The sequence below is a fragment of the Nicotiana attenuata genome, chromosome 8 (assembly GCF_001879085.1).
Source record: "Nicotiana attenuata strain UT chromosome 8, NIATTr2, whole genome shotgun sequence".
Classification (NCBI taxonomy): domain Eukaryota; kingdom Viridiplantae; phylum Streptophyta; class Magnoliopsida; order Solanales; family Solanaceae; genus Nicotiana; species Nicotiana attenuata.
The window spans coordinates 46,869,692-46,892,574 of NC_031996.1; positions in this window are offsets into that span (position 1 = coordinate 46,869,692).

Genomic DNA, 22,883 nt, shown 5'->3' on the forward strand with positions numbered 1-22,883 from the left:
AGTTATGACCAAATTACTAAAGACATACCACCCAGTTATTTTAGCGGACAGCGAAGCGAGCCCGCTTCGCCAAAGTAGACGCAGATTTTTGTCTTCCCTTGAATGCAATGGACAGCGAAGCAAGGACACTTCGCTAGAGTAGACGTGCCCCAGTCCCAGCTCTTTTAAGCCAATTTTAGGGTTCATTTTTCCCTATTTCTTTTGGACGAATTTTGGGGTCTTCTCCCACCCTCTCAAGACCTCCAACCCCTCCCATCTTCAAGGTATGCAATCTCCATTAACTTGATGTGAAATTCCATCATTCTTACACTAGTATTGATGAAATCTACTCATAAAACACATAGATCTTCAAGAAATTCCTTCAAGAACTCAAAGGAGGGTTTTGCAAGATTTCTTCCAAAAGGTAATCCTACACCCTTAGACTTACATGTATGAATTTATTATGGGTATATGAGTGTGAATTAAGTATTGGGACTCTTGGTGTGGTGATTAGAGGCCATAAGTTCCTAATATAAATACACAACTATTATAGAGATTGAAAGATGTTTATTTAATGGAACTTTATTGGTTAAGGGTGTTGTTTACCTTATGGGTGATAAAGAATAATATTGATTGTAACCATTTGAGACTTTAGAATTTATCCAAGAGCAAGAGAATCGGTTATTGGGTGTAGAAACACCATTGATAGGGATTATGAAGCTTTATACTCATCAAGTGTTTGATAAAATGCCTAATGACCAAAATATGGATATTGTTGCTAATTTGGAATCCCTTTGAATTGAATTGATATAGATTAAAGTTGAAAGGGTTGGCGAATGTTGTATTATGCTCAAGAGAAGGAAGTTAAGGTATATGAGGCTAACTCTCTGTGTTTGGGAATGTTAATGACTCTCCCTACGTTACGTTTCTTTTATGACGTATCAATTGCCTCAGAAATATAGTTAAGGCCTAGTCCCTTGAATAGTTGTAGAACTTCTGTTCTCTAGTTTCATAACTCGTTCATGACTTTCATTCTGAACGTTGTGAGCTCAGTTCGTATTCAATATACACTTGGGCTTGATGTCCCTAAGTCTCAGTATAGCTTACTCAGCATGTCATAAACATTTGAAGTTCAGTGTTCATAACCAGTTCAAGAATACATATCTCATTCTAGTCCTATTCAGTATTCCAGTATTATGTATTGCAGTATTATTCTCAGTTCCTGATTTTAAATCCCTAAATGTTGAACACCTATCTTTGGACCTGAGGCCGCAGTTTATGCTTTATGCATTTTGGACCTGAGGTCGCAGTAATATATACGTATACTTGGGCCAGATGCCGCAGCTTGTGCACATATATATATATATATATATATATATATATATATATTAGGCCTGAAGCCGCAGTTTAATATTCAGATAAACAGGTTGTTCATCATTCAGAAGAGGGAGTATTCATATCCTTACTTCCTTTATTGAGTTCAGTTATCAGTTATCAGTTATCAGTTATCTTTTCAGTTATCAGTTCAGTTATCAGTTATCAGTATCTTTTCAGTTATCTGTTCAGTTACCAGTTCTCACTTCAGTTTCAGTTTCAATAGTTATCATTTCAGTTATCAGCTTAGTTTCAGTTTCAGTATTTATAATTCTTTCTTTCATTTGCTTTCCATACCAGTACAATTCAAATGTACTGACGTCCCTTTTGCCGGGGGCCTGTATCTCATGATGCAGGTAATGATTTACAGGTTGACGATGCAGAGCGCTAGGATTCTCTTACCAGCTTTTTGGTGATCCCTAGTTCTTTCGGGGCATTATCATTACTTTACAGTCTTTCAGTGTTTACAGATATACAGTGTTTTCAGTACTTAAATAGAGGCTTCATAGACTATAGTAACAGTTAGATAGAGTCACAAGCTTTTCATATTAAGCTATGTTGGCTACAAATATGTTTCAGAATTGTATCAGTATTTCCGCACTTTGATTTATATCATCCAGACTTTCAGTATATCAACATGTGTTACTTTATCTTCTGCATTCAGTATGTTATGATACCACATGTTGATTCAGCCAACCAGTTGGTTCGCTCGGTCACATGTAGTCAGGCACCGAGTGCCGTGTTACGTCCAGGCCCAAGTTCGGGGCGTGACAAAGCTTGGTATCAGATCCTAGGATAAAGAGTCCTAGGGAGTCTATGAAGCCGTGTCCAGTGGAGTTTCCTTTATACGTGTGTGCCGGCCACTCATATAAACGGTTAACTACCGGGACTTTCAGGATTGTCTCACTTCTTTCTACTCTAGATCGTGCCATGAAGCTTAGAGAAATAGTTAACCTTCTCTTCCTATCGAATTCCAAATGTATTGGATGCCCAAGCAACATGCAGGAAAAACCTAAGGTTCTAGAGAGGACAATTGCCCATTGGATATATCTATGGAGTACATGTTGGTAACAAATGAGATTTGAGAGGATGTCGAAAGTGGGATGTAATGGGTAGTAGTACAGATTAGAGCATAACCTAATCAAAAAGTACAAAAGCAGTTATCATGTTTTATGGTTGTCAGTTTATATCGGTTACCAGTTATGCAGTCTTTTAGTTAGCAGGTTTATGGTTATTCTGTATGCCAGTTGTTTGTTATTCAGTTACCAGACCTCCAATTTTTATGTATCAAAATTTCTGGAGATTTGTGAGTATACAGTGATGCATATGGATGCTCAAAGAAAATGTAAGTAACTGTGATTATAGCAAGATCTTTGCATGTTTTAGGTATTAAGACCCAAGACTCACCGGATGGTGCATAAAGTGATTATCAGATGTGTATGGTAGTGTATCCGTATGTCAAACCTCACAGTGTAACAGGTTAAGAATTCAACCGCAGCAGGCATAGAATTGATCACTATAGTTTTGGACAGAAAATAGCCTAAGGGAAATATAGCTAAGAATAATATGATGTACAAAATGAGAGCCAAGAGCAGGTGACATTAAATTTTAGGGAATAATTTTAAGTTGGTTAGATTTATTCAAATCAGAACTAGAAGTACCATGTTAGTGAATTTGTATACGAAGTGGCTATTATTGTGAGATAAAAGATATGACAATTCCCCCTTCACATGATGTGACTATGTGTTTAGGCCGGAGGTTTATAGTCTGAAGTGATTTTGAAGTGTATAGAAAGTTTGGGGTTAGATATTCCAATTTTGTTTAAGACAGATGAAATTTCTCTAAGTGTGATCCATGTGCATAGTTCAAAAAGAATAATAGTGTACGGCAAGAGAATATGGTCAGATGATGAGTGAAGTTAGGATAAACCTTATGCTCCATATTAGTTATTAAAAGCAGAGCAAGAAAGTATGATGCTAGCAGGGGGTTAGTAAAAGAATAGTAAATAAGTTTGAGTAAATACAGTGAATTAGCAATTTCAGCAGAGCTAGTAGAGGTAAGATTTGATTCACTTAGCCGGGTTAACTCTAGTGAGTTCATGATAGTTTGAAATACCGAACATGTGTTAGGACCCAAAGAGTTTCAGTTAAACCCGAAGTACAGTGATAGTGGCTAGTAGAAAAAGAGCAAGCAGTAGAAGAATAGCCTTTAAGAGTTATTGAAAGGGGTTTTCTCCAAGATTGACAGTGTGAGCAGAGTTAGATTATTAAGATTGAGTATGATAGTTGTGAATACATTAGCTTTCCGTCATTTGAATAATTTAGGTTTTCCTAGCTCAGGAATAAGTTGGAAGATGAGTCGTTATTGGGGGTAGAATGGAAGGAATTGCAGAAAATAAGGAAAGTTATTCGGATCCCAACAAAAAGAGAAGGATCCGCAAGTATAAGATCTTTGGTCTAAGGGGTGATGTGAAAATTTTCAGTAAGTCCAGTTAGAGATTCGACACCCAAATAGTTAGCATGGAATATGAAAAAGAAAATCAGTTCGGTAATAAGGAAATTGTATAATTACCACAAGGAATAAGTCTAGCATGTGTAAGAAACACAAAGTGAGTAGAATGATCACCGAGCTTAGATATTGGTGATAAAGTGATCATAGAAAAGCTATAATATCATGCCCAGTTATGTATTACGAGGGCAGTGCCATTGCACGAGACCCTTCCGAGTAGTGGTCAGAGACTTAGCTCACAACAAGACTATAAGTGTTTTCAGGAAGTGCTTAGGAAGATAATCAAGTATGGGAAGTATAGCTCATGAATGAGGTAGACAAGGGAACTATGTTGAAAGAAGTTAATTGCTTAGCCAAGGTAGGAGTTTGAATTTCGGACACCAAAGATGGTGGAGTTGATGTCTAGAACATGACCTGTTCCTCCTTAGTAGCCGAAGTGAAGGAGAAACGGTTTGATTATCCCTACTTGTTGTAGCTGAAAGAGGGGATTCACATGCATAACATGATGGCTTTTGAACAAGGGGGAGATGATGGTACTTTGACGTACTAGGATAGATTGTGTGTTCTAACCATAGATGGACTTAGCAAGGGAGGAAGATGATAGAAGTTCGTATGTCCAGGTATTCTATCCACCCAGGTTCCCCAAACATGTATCATAACCTCCAGGAGACTTATTGGTGGGACGACATGAAAAAGAAGGTTGCATACTTAGTGGCCAAGTGTCTGAATTATCAGCAAGTGAAAGTCGAGCCGCAGAAAACCAAGTGTTTATCTCAGACCACACACATCCTTTACTAAAGATGGTAAATATGGACCTTATAATAGGATTATCTTGCTCAGTTTGAAAGCAAGATTTTTATGGCCGAAGGTGTAGATCACCAATTGGTTGGTCTAAAGTTGGTAAAAGGGAGTGATGGGACCAAATTTGGTCTATTAGGCTATAGATTAAGTGGATTCAAGAGCATTTGAAGACAACTCAGAGCGCCAAAAATCCTATTCGAATGTGCGGCATAGAGACCTAGAGTTTCAAGTTGATGATTGGGTATTTCTGAAAGTGTTGCTTGTGAAAAGCGTTATGAGATTTGGGAAGAAGGGGAAGCATAGTTCCTGCTATATTGGGCCATATAGATTCTTGTGAAGGATCGGTCAATTAGATTATGAGTTGGAGTTGCCACCATAATTAGTGGTGGTACAGTCAGTATTTCACATGTCATGTTATAACATTCAAGTTTTCAGTACTCAGATACTCATGTCAGTTCAGATACTCATGTCACTTCAGTACTCAGATACTCATGTCAGTCCAGTACTCAGATACTCATGTCAGTCCAGTACTCAGATACTCATGTCAGTTGAGTACTCAGATACTCATGTCAGTCCAGTACTTAGATACTCATGTCAGTCCAGTACTCAGATACTCATGTCAGTTCAGTACTCAAATACTCAATTCAGCTCAATACTCAGCTACTCATGTTAGTCCAATACTTAGACATTCATTCCAGCTTAGTACTCAGATTACTCAAATATTCGTGCCAGTTCAATATTCATTTACCCATGTTAGTTCAGTATTCACGTATCCATGACAAACCAATATTCATTCAATGCAGTAGTCATTCAGTTCAGTATCTCAACAATTCAGTAATCATGTATTCATTCAGTTTAGTATGCAAGTGTTAATGAAAGTTCATGTTCCCACCAGACCCATTTAAGGTCCGGAGTTAGCCGAAGATGCAGCTAGGACAATCATTCGAGGATGAATGATCCCAATGGGGAGATAATGTAACACCCCGTAAATTTGAATCAGTTGTGGATGCACAAAATGAGTATTCATGTGATGGTTATCAATTGGTTATGATAATAAGCGTACGAGGCATATCATAAGTGATTTGGGGTCCAAGGAAAGACCTAAGTCTAAGCCAAGTTGGAAAATTTCATGATAGACTTTTTTCTAAATGAGCACGCACAAGACTATACTTTGGACGAGCATATCTACATTTATATAAGGTATTATGTGATTCACAACCTATCAAATGAAAGATCTTTGAGTTTAGTTTCTAACGCTTCAAACCGTTCGTCATTTGGACATTCCTACAAGAAGTTATGACCAAATTACAAAAGACATAGCACCCAGTTATTTTGGCGGACAGCGAAGCGAGCTCGCTTCGCCAAAATAGATGCGGATTTTTGTCTTCCCTTGAATGTAATGGACAGCGAAGCGAGGACACTTCGCTAGAGTAGACGCGCCCCAGTCCCAACTCTTTTAAGCCAATTTTAGGGTTCATTTTTCCCTATTTCTTTTGGACGAATTTTGGGGTCTTCTCCCACCCTCTCAAGACCTCCAACCCCTCCCATCTTCAAGGTATGCAATCTCCATTAACTTGGTGTGAAATTCCATCATTCTTACACTAGTATCGATGAAATCTACTTTTAAATAACATAGATCTTCAAGAAATTCCTTCAAGAACTCAAAGGAGGGTTTTGCAAGATTTCTTCCAAAAGGTAATTCTACACCCTTAGACTTACATGTATGAATTTATTATGGGTATATGAGTGTGAATTAAGTATTGGGACTCTTAGTGTGGTGATTAGAAGCCATAAGTTCCTAATATAAATACACAACTATTATAGAGATTGAAAGATGTTTATTTAATGAAACTTTATTGGTTAAGGGTGTTGTTTACCTTATGGGTGATAAAGAATAATATTGATTATAACCATTTGAGACTTTAGAATTAATCCAAGAGCAAGAGAATCAGTTATTGGGTGTAGAAACACCATTGATAGGGATTATGAAGCTTTATACTCACCAAGTGTTTGATAAAATGCCTAAGTGACCAAACCATGGATATTGTTGCTGATTTGGAATCCCTTTGAATTGTATTGATATAGATTAAAGTTGAAAGGGTTGGCGAATGTTGTATTATGCTCAACAGAAGGAAGTTAAGGTATGTGAGGCTAACTTTGTATGTTTTGGAATGTTAATGACTCTCCCTACATTACGTTTCTTTTATGACGTATCAATTGCCTCAGAAATATAGTTAAGGCCTAGTCCCTTGAATAGTTGTAGAACTTCTGTTCTCTAGTTTCATAACTCGTTCATGACTTTCATTCTGAACATTGTGAGCTCAGTTCGTATTCAATATAGACTTGGGTTTGATGTCCCTAAGTCTTAGTATAGCTTACTCAGCATGTCATAAACATTTGAAGTTCAGTGTTCATAACCAGTTCAAGAATACATGTCTCATTCTAGTCCTATTCAGTATTCCAGTATTATGTATTGTAGTATGATTCTCAGTTCCTGATTTTAAATCCCTGAATGTTGAACACCTATCTTTGGGCCTGAGGCCGCAGTTTATGCTATATGTATCTTTGGGCCTGAGGCGGCAGTTTATGCTTTATGCATTTTGGACCTGAGGTCGCAGTTATGTATACGTATACTTGGGCCCGAGGCCGCAGCTTGTGCACATATATATATATGGCCTGAGGCCGCAGTTTAATATTCAGATAAACAGGTTGTTCATCATTCAGAAGAGCGAGTATTCATATCCTTACTTCCTTTATTCAGTTCAGTTATCAGTTATCAGTTATCTTTTCAGCTATCAGTTCAGTTATCAGTTATCTTTTCAGTTATCAGTTCAGTTATCGGTTATCAGTATCTTTTCAGTTATCTGTTCAGTTACCAGTTCGCACTTCAGTTTCAGTTTCAATAGTTATCATTTCAGTTATCAGCTTAGTTTCAGTTTCAATGTTTATAATTTTTTCTGTCTGTTGCTTTACATACCATTACAATTCAAATGTACTGACGTCCCTTTTGCCGGGGGCCTGCATCTCACGATGCATGTAACGATTTACAGGTTGACGATGCGGAGCTCTAGGATTCTCGTACCAGCTATTTGGTGATCCCTAGTTCTTTCGGGGCATTATCATTACTTTACAGTCTTTCAGTGTTTACTGATATACAGTGTTTTCAGTACTTCAATAGAGGCTTCATAGACTAGAGTAACAGTTAGACAGAGTCACAGGCTTTTCATATTAAGCTATGTTGGCTACAAATATGTTTCAGAATTGTATCAGTATTTCCGCACTTTGATTTATATCATCCAGACTTTCAGTATATCAACATGTGTTAGTTTATCTTCTGCATTCAGTATGTTATGATACCACATGTTGATTCAGCCAGCCAGTTGGTTCGCTCGGTCACATGTAGTCAGGCACCGAGTGCCGTGTTACATCCAGGCCAAGGTTCGGGGCGTGACAGAATATGCGGTCCATTATGTGGTTGCATAATGCTTTTGCGAGCCACATAATTGCCGCATAATTTCAATTGGAAAAGCTGCTGAACACGTCAGCGATAGGAAAATTCGGTCGTATAACAGTTATGCGGACCGCATAATTCATCTGCGGTGGACTCCTGGGACTTGTGATCTACAGATCTGCGATACAAAAGAAGATTATGCGGACCGCATACATGGTCTGCGACCATTATGGGGTCGCAGAAGTCGTCTGCAGGGGCAATATTATCTAATTTTGACCCCGATTTTTAGTCCACTATAAATAGAATAACTAGGGTTTTTGTGGGGCATCAAGTCTGAAAAAGGGCCTACATTTGAAGCATTGAATACTCCATTAATTTGGATGCTTGTGAAGAGAGAATCTTGCACTTTTGTAATCTTTGTGACTTTATTTATTGCTTTGCTTTTGTATTTTAATATGAGTAGCTAGTTTTAAATACAAAGGTTGTGGACCCTAAATGGGTGTAATGTTACTGGGTGTTTAACATTGAATATATATGTATGGTTGGTTGATATTCATTTATTTCTTGTGCTTCATTTATGGTTGGTGGTTGCAAACATTAACTTACTCCATATAACTCTTTCTTTACTTGGAAAAGTGGGTTAGGGTTTGGTAGAAATGAATACCAAGAACTCAAGACTTTAAATCTTGTTTAATAGAATCACTTAGGAATAAGTGGGTTCTACTTGGCATAAATTGGTTGTTCTTAAATTGCAACTCTTTTATATTTGGGAAAATCATAAAGAGGAAATACTACCCAACCATTGAAAAATATTGGGTAATCAATTATAAACCATTTGCATATCAAAGGACCTTCCATTAGAAATGTATCATATTAACACCGATAGCATTACATTTCATTGATGGGGACACAACCATGGTTTCCTTAATCAAATTATTCACATTCTCATAACAAAATTAGTCATCTTATTAAATCACAATTATATCATTCTCTTGTTAAGATAAAGGAATAGAATTACGATCTAAGTCAAGTTTCACGCTACTCAAGTAACCTTTTCACACATATTCCCTATGGGATTCGACCCAACCTTGTTGGGTTATTGTATTTACACCGACCGCCTTACACTATTTTATTAAAGTGTAATTTGAGCGTATTAAATTTTTGCGCCGTTGCTAGGTTGAGGCACGAGTTGAGGTGCCGAATGTTGTTGAAGCTAAAAAGTTCCCGGAAGAAGTGAAAATTCAAGAAGTGAATAGGGAAGAGGTTAAGGAAAAGGTAAAAGAGACACCAAAAACTCTAGCACCAATTCCTAGACTCCCCCCTCCTTTCGCTCAAAGACTTGCTAGAAAGGTTGATGATAGAAAATTTGAGAAGTTTTATGACATTCTCAAGCAATTATCGGTAAATATTCCAGTTGTGGAAGCATTTCAAGAGATGCCGGGTTTTTCTAAGTATTTGAAAGACTTGATCACCAAGAAGAAAACCACCAAGAATGAAGTGGTGAATGTGACTCACCGGGTTAGTTCCATCATTGCAACAACTACCCTTCGAAAAAAAGAGGACCTGGGAGCTTTTACCATTCCATGCACTGTTGGGGCGAGTGATTTTGCAAGAGCTCTTTGTGATAATGGGGCAAGCATCAATTTAATGCCTCTTCTACTTACAAGCAAGCGGGGTTAGGTATGCCTAGGCCTACAAGTATGAGCTTGCAAATGGCCGATCATTCAATAAAGAGACCGGTAGGAATTGTTGATGATGTTCTTGTGAAAGTGGGAAAGTTCCTCCTCCCCGGAGACTTTGTGATCCTTGATTGTGTTGTTGATAAGGAGATCCCTATCATCTTGGGGAGACTATTTCTTGCTAACGGAAAAGCACTTATGGATTCGGAAGGAAATGAGATCAAGTTCCGAGTTAATGATGAAGAGGTTATCTTCCAAGCAAGCAAGGGTATGAAGTTTCCACATGCTTATGAAAGCATCTCCTTCATTGATGTTGTTGATGAGGTAAAAGGCGCAATTAAGATGAAGATGGAAGAACAATGCCTTGGTGAGGCGTTGGCAGCTATTAGAAGGACTTGGGTCCTACACTTATGCTCCAAAGAAACTTTCTCTTGACTTAGAGAATAGAGTTACTCCTCCCGCCAAGCCTTCAATTATTAAGCTGCCGCAACTTGAGCTCAAACCACTTCCACCACACTTGAGGTATAAATTTCTTGGCTCTAATGACACTCTACCGGTAATCGTTTCTTCTCTGTTGAATAATGTGCAGGTAGAACAACTGTTGAATGTCTTGAGGGAGCACAAGCAAGCTATTGGGTGAACAATAGCGGACATCCGAGGGACTCCCACTGGAATTTGTGAACACAAGATACAATTGGAGCAAGAGAGCAAACTAAGTGTGGAGCATCAAAGAAGGTTAAACCCTTCCATGCAAGAGGTGGTAAAGAAAGAAATTATCAAATGGTTAGATGTCGGGGTGGTCTACCCATTGCCGATAGTTCTTGGGTGAGTCCGGTGCAATGTGTTCCAAAGAAAGGAGGAATGACCGTGATTCAAAACGACAAAAATGAGCTCATCCCAACGAGAACAGTGACCGGATGGAGAGTTTGCATGGATTACCTAAAGCTAAACAGTGCGACTTGCAAAGACCATTTCCCTATGTCTTTTATTGATCAAATGCTTGATCGTCTAGCGGGAAGGTCATTCTGTTTTGCTTTAGGGATCGATATTCCGGCTATAACCAAATCAACATTACCTTGGAAGATCAAGAAAAAACGACATTCACATGCCTATATGTGACTTTTGCCTTTAGCCGTATGCCTTTTGGGCTATGCAACGCTCCGACTACTTTCCAAAGGTGAATGATGTCAATCTTCTCGAACATGGTAGAAGATTTCTTAGAGGTGTTTATGGGCGACTTCTCTGTAGTGGGTGATTCCTTTGAGCATTGTCTTGAAAACCTTAGACAAGTGCTCAAAAGATGTGAAGAAAAAAACCTTGTGCTAAACTGGGAGAAATTCCACTTCATGGTGGACGAGAGCATTGTTTTGGGCCACAAAATTTCTAAACAAGACATATAGGTTGACCAGGCAAAGATCGAAATCATTTCCGTTCTTCCTCCACCCACTTCAGTAAAAGGTGACCGAAGCTTTTTGTGACACGCTGGCTTGTATAGGCATTTTATCAAGGACTTATCAAAAATTGCAAATCCTATGTGCAAGCTCCTTGAAAAAGATGCAAAGTTTTTATTTGATGAGAAGTGTCTAAAAGCTTTTGAGTAATTGAAAGAAAAGCTCACCACGACACCTATTATGTCACACCCGTTTGGTCTCTTCCATTCGAACTCATGTTTGACGCTAGTGGTCTAGCTATTGGAGCAGTACTTCGCCAATCCCATAACAAGATCCTTCACCCTATCTACTATGCAAGCAAGACACTCAATAGCGCTCAAATGAATTACACTGTGACTGAGAAAGAATTTCTCGCCATTGTTTTTTCTTTCGAAAAGTTTCGGGCTTATTTGTTGGGGTCAAAAGTGATAGTTTACACCGATCATGCTGCTCTTCGCTATCTTATGGCGAAGAAGGATGCCAAACAAAGATTGATTTGGTGGGTCCTTTTGTTTCAAGAGTTTGACTTCGAAGTCAAGAATCGGAAAGGGATAGAAAATCAAGTTGTGGATCGCCTATCTAGGCTTGAAGAGGAAGGGAGACCAAAAGAAGACCTTGAGATCAATGATGCCTTTCCAGATGAGCACATATTGGCCATGTCTAGCACATTCGCTCCTTGTTATGCCGACAACATTATTCGGCGGTGTGTTCCGGAAGATGAGGTAACTCCAATTCTCAAAGCATGCCATGATTCTCCGGTTGGGTTCATCGTAGAGGAAACCGGACAACTGCAAAGGTGCTTGAATGTGGCTACTATTGGCCATTGATCTACCAAGAAGCAAATCAAATAGTCAAGGCATGCAATCAATGTCAAAGACAAGGGTCAATATCTAAAAGACATGAGATGCCTATGAATTTTGTACTTGAGGTCGAGATCTTTGATGTGTTGCGGATAGACTTTATAGGCCCTTCTGTGAGCTCTTATGGCATGACCTACATCTTAGTGGCTGTGGACTACGTCTCCAAATGGGTCGAGGCAATCGCCTTGCCCAACAATGAAGCAAGGAGTGTGACCGCATTCTTGAAGAAGAACATATTCACGTTGTTTGGTACCCCAAGGGCCATCCTGAGTGATGGTGGTTCTCATTTCTGCAACAAGGCTTTCGTGGGGCTGCTTGAAAAGTATGGCGTGAAGTACAAGGTTGCCACACCCTATCATCCCCAGTCGAGTGGTCAGGTTGAAGTTTCTAATAGGGAAATCAAAACCATCCTAGCAAAAACTATCAATGCAAACATGACCGACTGGTCAAGGAAGCTAGATGATGCGTTGTGGGCATATCGCACATCATTTAAGACTCCCATTGGCACTTTACCGTAGCCGTTGGTTTTTGGCAAAGTGTTTCAATTGCCAGTGGAGCTTGAACACAAAGTCATGTGGGCATTGAAGAAGCCGAATCTTGACTGGGCTGAAGCTACTAATCTGAGAATGAGACAACTCAATGAGATGGAGGGATTCCGTCTCCATGCCTATTAGAGTGCAGCTATGTACAAGGAGAGAATGAAGTTTGTCCATGATAAGAAGATCTTGAAGCGGGGGTTCAATTCCGGTACTTGGTCTTGCTCTTCAATTCATGACTCAAGTTATTTCTGGGAAAACTCATGTCCAAATGGTCCTGCCCGTTCAAAGTTGTGAGTGTGTCCCCCTATAGTGCTATTGAACTAGAGTCGGAGGATGGAACTCGAACTTTCAAAGTGAATGATCAACGAGTCAAGAATTACCTTGGTACCACAGGAGAAAGGCACTTGATAGAACAATTCGCTCTAAAGGATAGTCCAACAGTAGTCCCCACCAATGAATAACCCAAATGGGGTCAATTGTGTCGTGCCGCGATGTTAAATCAAGCGCTTCTTGGGAGGCAACCCATGTGTTATAACACTTTTTTGTAGTTTTCATTTATATAGTTTAGATTGAGCGGGTTGACGTATGTGTTAGAGTGCAAGTAGTCCCAAAATATCATGAATAGGGTCCTAGTGCTGAGGAAATTGAAGGAAGAAAGGTCCAGAGTTGGCGACAACTATGCGGTCTCATAATGACTATGCGAACCGAATAATCATCGCAGACACATGCATAAAAATTTGTCAACTTGGTGTTCAAAAATGCGGTAAGCTTTTCACTTATGCGGCCCGCATAACAACTTTGTGATCGCATAATGCATCGCAAAGTTAGTTTAGGTTCCCCAGTCATTAGTCCATCGCACAACAGATATGCGATCACATAATATGTTGTGTGATGGACTTACGCGCCGCAAACTCGACAGTTACAAAAACCCTAACCTTCCGCGTTTTCATCCTCACTCTTATTACACACAAACACTTAAACAAAATCAAAAGAACAAAAACAATTTACAAGCAAGGAAAGAAAAGAGAAAAGATCAAAAAAAAAAAGAAAAATTACTCACAAAGCAAGGAATCCCACTCACACGAAGCATATCGGGCTTGCATAATCTTGCTCAACTTTAGGTATGATTTTCTTCTCCCTCTCGTAATTGTGATCTATGCTTCTTCCTGAATTCTGAGCTCCATGGTCGTTTCCCTGTTCCCCTAATTCCCTATGATTACGATTAATCTCTTGGTGAGGATTTGGGGTGACTGACTATGTGTGTTGGTGTTAATGAAGCGAAATAGGGGAAGTCTGAGTACCCCCTCATCGACTAATTGGCCTATAACAACAATGGGGGAATCTAAATAGGTAGTATTAGGAGGGCATGTGGGTGTGATGTGCATATGGTGTGAAGAATATGTGAGTGGGGTGTGCATATTGAGTGAAAAAAAGGCACAGTTTAAATGAAGAAGACAATCTTTGCGGGCCGCATAATTGGTTTGCGGTCCGCAAAGTTGTCACAAAAGACCCCTAGGTGGTCTACTAGAAAAAGATTATGTGACCGCAAAACCTTTATGCGGTTCGCATATGTGCCGTAAACAGAGGCAGACTATTAGTCCATCTGGAGAGAGGAAAAATGCATATATTTACCCATTGTTACCTCACATACTAGTATTTTTAATCGTCTTTTGAGTGTTAATTATATTACTTTGTGGTTAATATTATACTTTAACTGTGTAGGAATAAAGTGGTGTGAAGATGAAGAGACTTGGAGCAAAATTGAATAGAATTCGGAAGAAAAAGAAAGAAAATTATATAAATATAATAAGGGGGGGACACCCTTTGATCTTTGTCCCCGCCAAGTGGAGACAAAACAAGAAAGCTAATAATGCAATTGCAATTCAATATGCAACTGACAAAGTAATGCCTAAGGAATTTGGACATGAAAACTTTCTGTTTTCAGCTCCAGGACCAGCGGTTGGCACTGGCCTGGACGCTGGAGACGGGATTTTATCCAACTTTGTCCGGGACCAGGTTATTTTCGGTCCTACATGGTTCCAACTCGTATTTAAGGAGTCCTAAACCTAATTTGGAGGATATCTAACATTCTTTGAAGGGAGTTTCACGTGGAGGAACACACACCACGCTTGGAGGAGGCTTCTAACTAGTTTTTCTTCTCTTCTCTTCTTTTAATCTCATAGTTTATTAGTTTTTGAGTTTTGGGTGCTACATGAACGTTGTAGTTTGAAGCTTGAATTGTTCTTATTATTTTATCATATTCGTTTATTTACTCAATCTTGCGCTTAGTTATTTGATTGCTTGATCACCAATTGAATACTATCTACGAATCTAGGATTGAACTCGAGAGAGGGAATTCTACATTGCATATAAGATTGAGTAGAGCAAGACCTTAACTCTTAGGGGGAGTGGATTTGCGGTTAGGATAGGAATATACCTAATCTCCTTGCTTGGTTATTATACATGAATTATAAATGTGTTCTTGTTAATCCTAATTCCATAGGAATATAGGCATTAGGTTAGCTTAAATAGGCGAGTTTTACTTCGGGAGAAGTCTACGAGCAATATTAACCCCGTCGATCAATAAACTAGATAAATTAATTAGACAATTTAGGTAGAAAACTCAACGGGATTGTTATCCAACCCACAGCTCTAAATGTTCACTCATATTGAATTCGTCTCTATAATTCGCCAACTTGTTTTCTTTAATCTATTAATTTGTTACTCTAGGTTAATTTTAGTTAAATATTCATACTTTAGGAATCACTTTAATAGATTAATTGTTTGGTTTAATTTAGTTGATTGTTAATCACAAGTCCCTGTGGGTACGATATCTAGACTTATAATCCTATATTACTTGTCGACCACGTATACTTGCGTGTGCGTTAGGGAGCAACAAGTTTTTGGCGCCGTTGTCGGGGACTTAGAAATTAACTATTTTACTGGATTAGATTTTTACTTTTTATCTATTTAAGTTTTTAATTTTATTTTAGTGTAGTTAGCATTATATGTTTTTTACATGGCATCTTTGAAAGAAAAGTGGTGGGATAGTAAGTTTCTTGTTTTTGTGATCCTTGTCCATATTGTGAAGGACCCCACTTGTGGCAATATTGTAAAAATATTCCAAATACCGAGTTATGTGCACCATCCCCATCCTGTACTATTTGTTATGGAAATTGGAATAATTGTCCTAAGTGTTGTTATCCTACTCCAATCCCTTCTTATACTGATTCTAATAATTCTTGTGAGTTAGATAGGAATGACGAATTGGATGATATAGAAAAAGATGTTTGTATTCTTGATATGCACATGAAATTATTAGAGGAATATGGAGGTTTCCGTGAGAAAATTACAAATGAGATACAACACTTTATTGAAAGAAGAGTTGAATTGGGACAAGAGATCGACCAATTTGGCAGTTCTATTCGCGACTTGGAGGCTCAATTGAGTGCAAAGGTTGATGCGTGTAACGCCCAACAACTTAGTGATGAGTTGTGTGAAGCTGAAAAAGATCTTCTAGGCCAAATTGAGGAGCTAAAACGAGAATACCAATTATTAAACCATGTTCTTGTTGATGATGCTGAGGTTGAGGATGTCAAAAGTAATACAATTTTGGAGTTGGGGCATGTTGTTCCTCATTCTAATCATTTTTCTACATTATGTTTGGATGAAGACATGGGGATGGAGCCTTTAGAGAGTTGTATAGATGAAGAACAAGACTCATATATTCTGAAATTTGCCACCCCAAGGAGACAAAATGACATCGCACTTAAGGGCCAAGAAGTGCAAGATGCGATATTTATTGCTTGGTTCTTTTATTTTCACACCACCACCCCAAGAACGTCACACAAAAATTAATGCAAAACTGGGGCCGCAATTCATATCCTCAAAGTGGAAGGAAAAGTGGTGAAAGTGATAGCGTCGTGCCGCGACATTAAATCAAGCGCTTGTTGAGGCAACCCAATTTTATTTATTTTTTTTAGTGTTTTTTTTTGGTAGTGTTGTTTTTGTTTTGTAGGATTATAAGCATAGGAGGCAAATCCATTGGAAGAGTGCAAAAGCGAGCTGGTGGTTGAAACTAAGTGTGAGGTACCCGCACAAGGATCATACCTGGGAGTAGGGCTGTGCATTTGGATCGGATATCCGAAATCCGATCCGATCCACTCTATTTCGGATTTTTGGATTTCGGATTTCGGATTTTCGGATTGGATACGGATTGTGTTTTACAAAATTTCGGATTTTCGGATTGGATTCGGATTGGTATGATCTAAATCCGATCCGATCCGAAATCCAAAACTATATGTACCTATATAAATAATNTTAGGATTATTCATTTTTTACACACCCCCTCACTCACTTAGATTTTTCCGCCTCTCTTCTCTTCAGTGAAGACTGAAGGTCTCAAAGACTCAAAGTCTCAAACTTCTGATTTTACTTTGATTTTTATGTCTCTTTCTTCCGCCTCTCTTCCCTTCTCTTATGTCTTTTATGTCTCTTTCATGTTCTATTTTTCAACTTTTGATTTACTTTGATTTTGTTTGTTTGGTAGATGAAGATGAGACAGAGACACCGAATAAACTTCAAATTGTTGAAAATTTTGGTGAAAAAGATGCTTCAACTGATTCCACAACCAACAACAGTGAATCTCAATATGATTGTATGGTGTTTTAGGAGATGAATGGTGTTTATTCACTCAATTTTTTTGATTATGATTGAATGGTGCTTTAGGAGATGAATGGTTTTTTCTGATTGAATGGTGTTTTAGGAGATGAATGGTCCTAAGTCCTAACCAGCAATTTTGTGACAATCCGATCCGACAATCTGAAAAATTATCCGATCCAAAATTTAAAATCCGATCCGATCCAATGTTAATTCGGATCGGATTCGGATTGCCCTTTTCAGAATCCGAAATTCGAAATCCGAATCCGAAATATGCTAAATCCAATCCAATCCGATCCGTGCACAGCCCTACCTGGGAGAAGTCTGAGTATCCTGTGAGCTGCTATTCTCCGGCCTTTGGCCTACCAGGGAGTCTCTTTTACCCTCTTGTTATTTTCAGTGTGCTTTGAGGACATTGCACAATTTTAAGTGTGGGGTGAGGAGATTGTCTGGGTGATTTTTTGTGCTATCTTAGCTTAGTTAGTGTAGTAGTTTTTAAAAAAATAAAAATAAAATTCAGAAAATTGGGACTTTTCCTGATGATGGATTTTGTGGACAGCTTTCTTGAGGGATTAAATCCAATAAATAAATAAATAAAATCAAATATATTTGATTTTTTTTTCTAGTTAGTGTTAGTCAGATAATAATCCCTCTTGGTTTTTCTTTTTGTGCATCGGTTCTTTTCCAAGGGATGTAACTTGAATCGGGTAATTTTATTTTTATTTTTTAGGATTAGATTATTTTTATTCTTTATTTTAGGAGTAGAAAAAGAGGGAGAAGAAAAACTTTTGTGAGTTGTTTGATACTAGCATATTTAGGCCTAACCTTGAGTAGTACTTTCCCCTGAGTGCTTGAGTAATGAATGAAATAGAAGACTTTCTGACACCTAAGCTCAGTGTTGTGACTCTATATATAACTTATGCTTATTTTGTTGTTCGCTATGACCCTGTCTGTCTTAGAGTAGAATTTATACATCTTGATTGATACTTGTGCCAAGTGGGGTGAGGATTTCTTACATATATTCCATGTTTTGCATAATAGTCTAGAACTTGCCCTGCATGTTATTGAAGCGAAATAAAAGTGTTGCTTTATTAGAAGATGATAATAGGCTTTCTTTGATATGTCTTGTGAATTTTAGCCTTTTCGGATATTGTACCACTAGTTAGCCATTTGAACCTGTAGCCTTTTGTTTGGAAGCCGTATTTTTGCCTTGATCCTTTTGTTGAATCCCTAGTTTTTGCACCATGCTTCCTTGAGCACTGTTGCTTAGACCGTGATATTAATTGATAGATTTGAAGAATGGGGTGGTTAAGTGAAAAATGGTGACCAATGATGGCTGAAAGGTGATGAAAAGGCCCTCTTGAAAAGAATGTGATTTGAAAAAAAAAGGAGAATGAAAAAAAATTGCTTTGAAAAAATATATGATTGAAACGTTCTTGATATGAGGGAAATATTTGTGAAACAATTGATGAAGAAAGGGCTGAAAAATAAAAGTGAAGAGTAGAAAATAATGGGTAATGAAGTCTAAAGTGCAAAGTGCTTAGGGAAGTGTAAGTCACTATTATATAATTCTCCTACCCGTTCCTTAGCCAACATTACAACCTGTTAAAGTCTTATTTGATTCTATTTTGAGCATACATAATTAGTGGAGATGTACATAATGGGCAAGCCTATGGTTCTTTGTGTATACATGTGAATTCGTTGCGAGTGCGAGAGTTGTTCTTTGATGCTAAGTCCTTAAATTATATTTATTCTTTAATTTGAGTGTATGGACTATTTATTCTTGTGAGGGCACTTGTTTCATGATAGATAGGTGATGTTATTAGCTTCTTTGACAGAGTTGGTGAGCGAACATAAATTGGTGAGTTATAGTCCGTCTCTGAGGTTCGGAGGTTAGAAATTTGTTTGTTTGTTTGTGACTTGGATATCTTGCACGATGATTAGGAAGTGTATATCTGATGGTTTGAGTTGCTATATGGCCTAATTGTTAGTATCTACCGAAGTGGTGGTGTTTCTAGGCTTGATTAAATGAGAGTGGTTTTAATGCTTACTCGAGGACGAGTAAGAGTCTAAGTGTGGGGTGTTGATGTCCGGCCAAAAATGCATATATTTACCCATTGTTATCTCATATACTAGTATTTTTAATCGTTTTTTGAGTGTTAATTATATTGCTTTGTGCTTAATATTATACTTAAACTGTGTATGAATAAAACGGTGTGAAGATGAAGAGACTTGGAGCAAAATTGAATAGAATTCGAAAGAAAAAGAAAGAAAATTAAATAAATATAATAAGGGGGGACACCATTTGATCTTTGTCCCCCCCAAGTGGAGACAAAACAAGAAAGCTTATAATGCAATTGCAATTCAATATGCAACTGACGAAGTAATGCCTAAGGAATTTGGACGTGAAAACCTTTTGTTTCAGCGCCAGGACCAGCGCTTGGCGCTGGCCTAGATGCTGGAGACGGGATTTTATCCAAATTTGTCCGGGACAAGGTTATTTTCGGTCCTACATGGTTCCAACTCGTATATAAGGAGTCCTAAACCTAATTTGGAGGATATCTAACATACTTTGAAGGGAGTTTCACGTGGAGGAACACACACCACGCTTGGAGGAGGCTTCTAACTAGTTTTTCTTCTCTTCTCTTCTTTTAATCTCATAGTTTATTAGTTCTAGAGTTTTGGGTGCTACATGAACGTTGTAGTTTGAAGCTTGAATTGTTCTTATTATTTTATCATATTGGTTTATTTACTCCATCTTGCGCTTAATTATTTGATTGCTTGATCACCAATTGAATACTATCTACGATTCTAGGATTAAAGTCGGGAGAGGGAAAATCTAGATTGCATATAAGATTGAGTAGAGCAAGATCTTAACTCTTAGGGGGAGTGGATTTGCGGTTAGGATAGGAATATACCTAATCGCCTTGATTGGTTATTATACGGGAATTATAAATGCGTTCTTGTTAATCCTAATTCCATAGAAATATAGGCGTTAGGTTAGCTTGAATAGGCGAGTTGTACTTCGGGAGAAGGCTACGAGCAATATTAACCCCGTCGATCAATAAACGATAAATTAATTAGACAATTTAGGTAGAAAACTCAACGGGATTGTTAGCCAACTCATAGCTCTAGAATATTCACTCATATTGAATTCGTCTCTATAATTCGCCAACTTATTTTCTTTAATCAATTAATTTGTTACTCTAGATTAATTTTAGTTAAATATTCATACATTAGGAATCACTTGAATAGATTAATTGATTGGTTTAATTTAGTAGATAGTTTATCACAAGTCCCTGTGGGTACGATACCTAGACTTATAATCCTATATTACTTGTCGACCACGTATACTTGCGTGTGCATTAGGGAGCAACAATCACTGCCAGCTCGTGGAAAGAAATGAGTTGCTACTCCGAGCCAACAAGCACAACAATCCAAACATCAACGGGTTCAGGCAATTCGCATTACTTCTGAGCACTCCTCCCAGTCTGAAGAGGAGGAGGTACAAAGTGACCTCAGGCCATATGTTGACCTACAGGCTGAGGCACGACGGAAGATGGGGAAGGATCTTAATCTCAGGTTTGGAGTCACAGGCTCCATGAATCTGTACAAAGAAGGGCTAGCAAAGAGAAAGATTCTCGAGGAGAAGCAGTTGAGTCTAAACGGGCTGAAGAAGCACTACCCTCATGTGATCAAGAACATCAAGCGGAGGAAATCGGAAATCTTCATTGAGGTCCCCGATGAATATAATGAGACACTTGTGAGGTAATTCTATGCTTCGTATGGTGCATCAAAGACTGTTGAGCATAAGAGAAATAGGATATTTGCACAATCTATCCTAGTTCGAGGGGTCCAAGTGCTCTGTGATGACGCAACCATTAATGACATGTACTTTGAGGAGTGGAGGTCAGGCATAACTGAGTATGAGGCTAAGGTAGCTAACAAGAACAAAGAGCATGCCTGGATTGCCTCTGTCATAGCAAAGGGGACACCAGCCTGGATTGACCCTAAACACAAGATTTACAAGCAGGATCTCACACAGGAGGGTTGATATTGGCTCAGTTTTGTCACATCCCGTCTGATGCCATCTAGGAATGAAATTGACATCAACATTGAGAAGGCACTCCTTATTGCGTGCATCATGACAGGCATAAAGATTGATATGTGAGAGATATTATTCAGGGAGCTGAGGATCAGAGCAAACCAAAAACAAACATCACTTCCCTTCACATGTTTGATCACTGCTCTTTGCAAAGCTGCGGGTGTGCCTCCTATGCCAAAGCATGATAAACTTGAGAAAGCTCTCAAAGATATTGACATCACTCGGATTAGTGGTGCAGTAGACAAGGAAACTGCAAATCAACCAGAGACTTCAATTCCTTCTCCAGGAGACTCAGCAGCACCAGAGGTCCCAGCACTAGCTGACACCTCTCAGGCCCCAACTACCTTCATAGCTACTCCAGAGCATACCACTGCACAGCCATAGGTCCCCTTACCAACTCTTTCCAAGTTGGGTCTACTAGCTCATTACGCTAATGCTAAGGTAGACCAGTTGATAAAAGAAATCCCAAACCTCATCCGGCAAGCATTGATCCCTATCCAATCCTCAGTGAGTGTTCTTCATCAGCAGCATAAAATTTATGAGGATCGCCTAAAGCACTTTGAAGTGCATCTTGAGAAGGTCGAGCGGGGGGAGGTTGGAGGTATGCCTCGGCTCAAGAAGGATGTTGATGAATTGAAAGCAGAGCTGAAAAAGATGCAGAATTTGGAGTTTGACTTGACCCCCTTCCTCTCGAAGAAAGGTGAGCAGGGTGCTGGCACTTCCATTCCAGAAATGGACTTTGATTTCACAAACTTGATGACAGCTCCCGAGGCACAGAGTGTTGAGACCTCAAAGGCTCCAGCTCCTCCTGTACATATTGGCGTTCCTTCAGAGGAGGGATCCGGAGATATTGAGGAGTCCGATGAGGGGGATTCAGAAGATGAGGATGCACTGGTGGAGGACATTGAGGGTCATCGGGAGAAGGGTAAGCAAGTTGTTGTTTCTACAATCGCATAGGATGAAGAGAAAGCAGTTGTGCAGACATCAATTGCACATTCTTTAGCGGATATGGTCGCCAAGGCACTTCCATCGACCACTCAGCCTTCACTAGGCGGGGCTAGTAGCTCCCATGACCCAAACCCATCTTTATAGTAGGTCGAGCTTCCTTCTTCAGCCTCATAGCAGGTGGAGCTTCCTACTCTATCCTCAAAGCAGCTGGAGCCTCCTGCTCCAGCCGTGGAGGCCACCACCCAGTCCGAGGTTCCACCAGTTGCAGCTTCAGTACCAGCAGATGACCCCACAGCTGCCCCAGATACTTTAGCTCCACTGAGCGCCTAGTGCGCCCCAGGAAGTCCTAAGCTTCCTTTTTACATTATCTATGCATTGGGGACAATGCAAGATTTTTGGTTGGGTGTAGGGTAGTCATGTACCCCATGTTTTGTGTAAATATTGTACAGAAACTCTTTACTCTTGTAGTATAGTTTCATAGTTAGCAATGAATTCCCCTTGGAGTCTTGTGGAAATTAAATAAATACTTTGAGGTGGTTCTAGGTCGGTA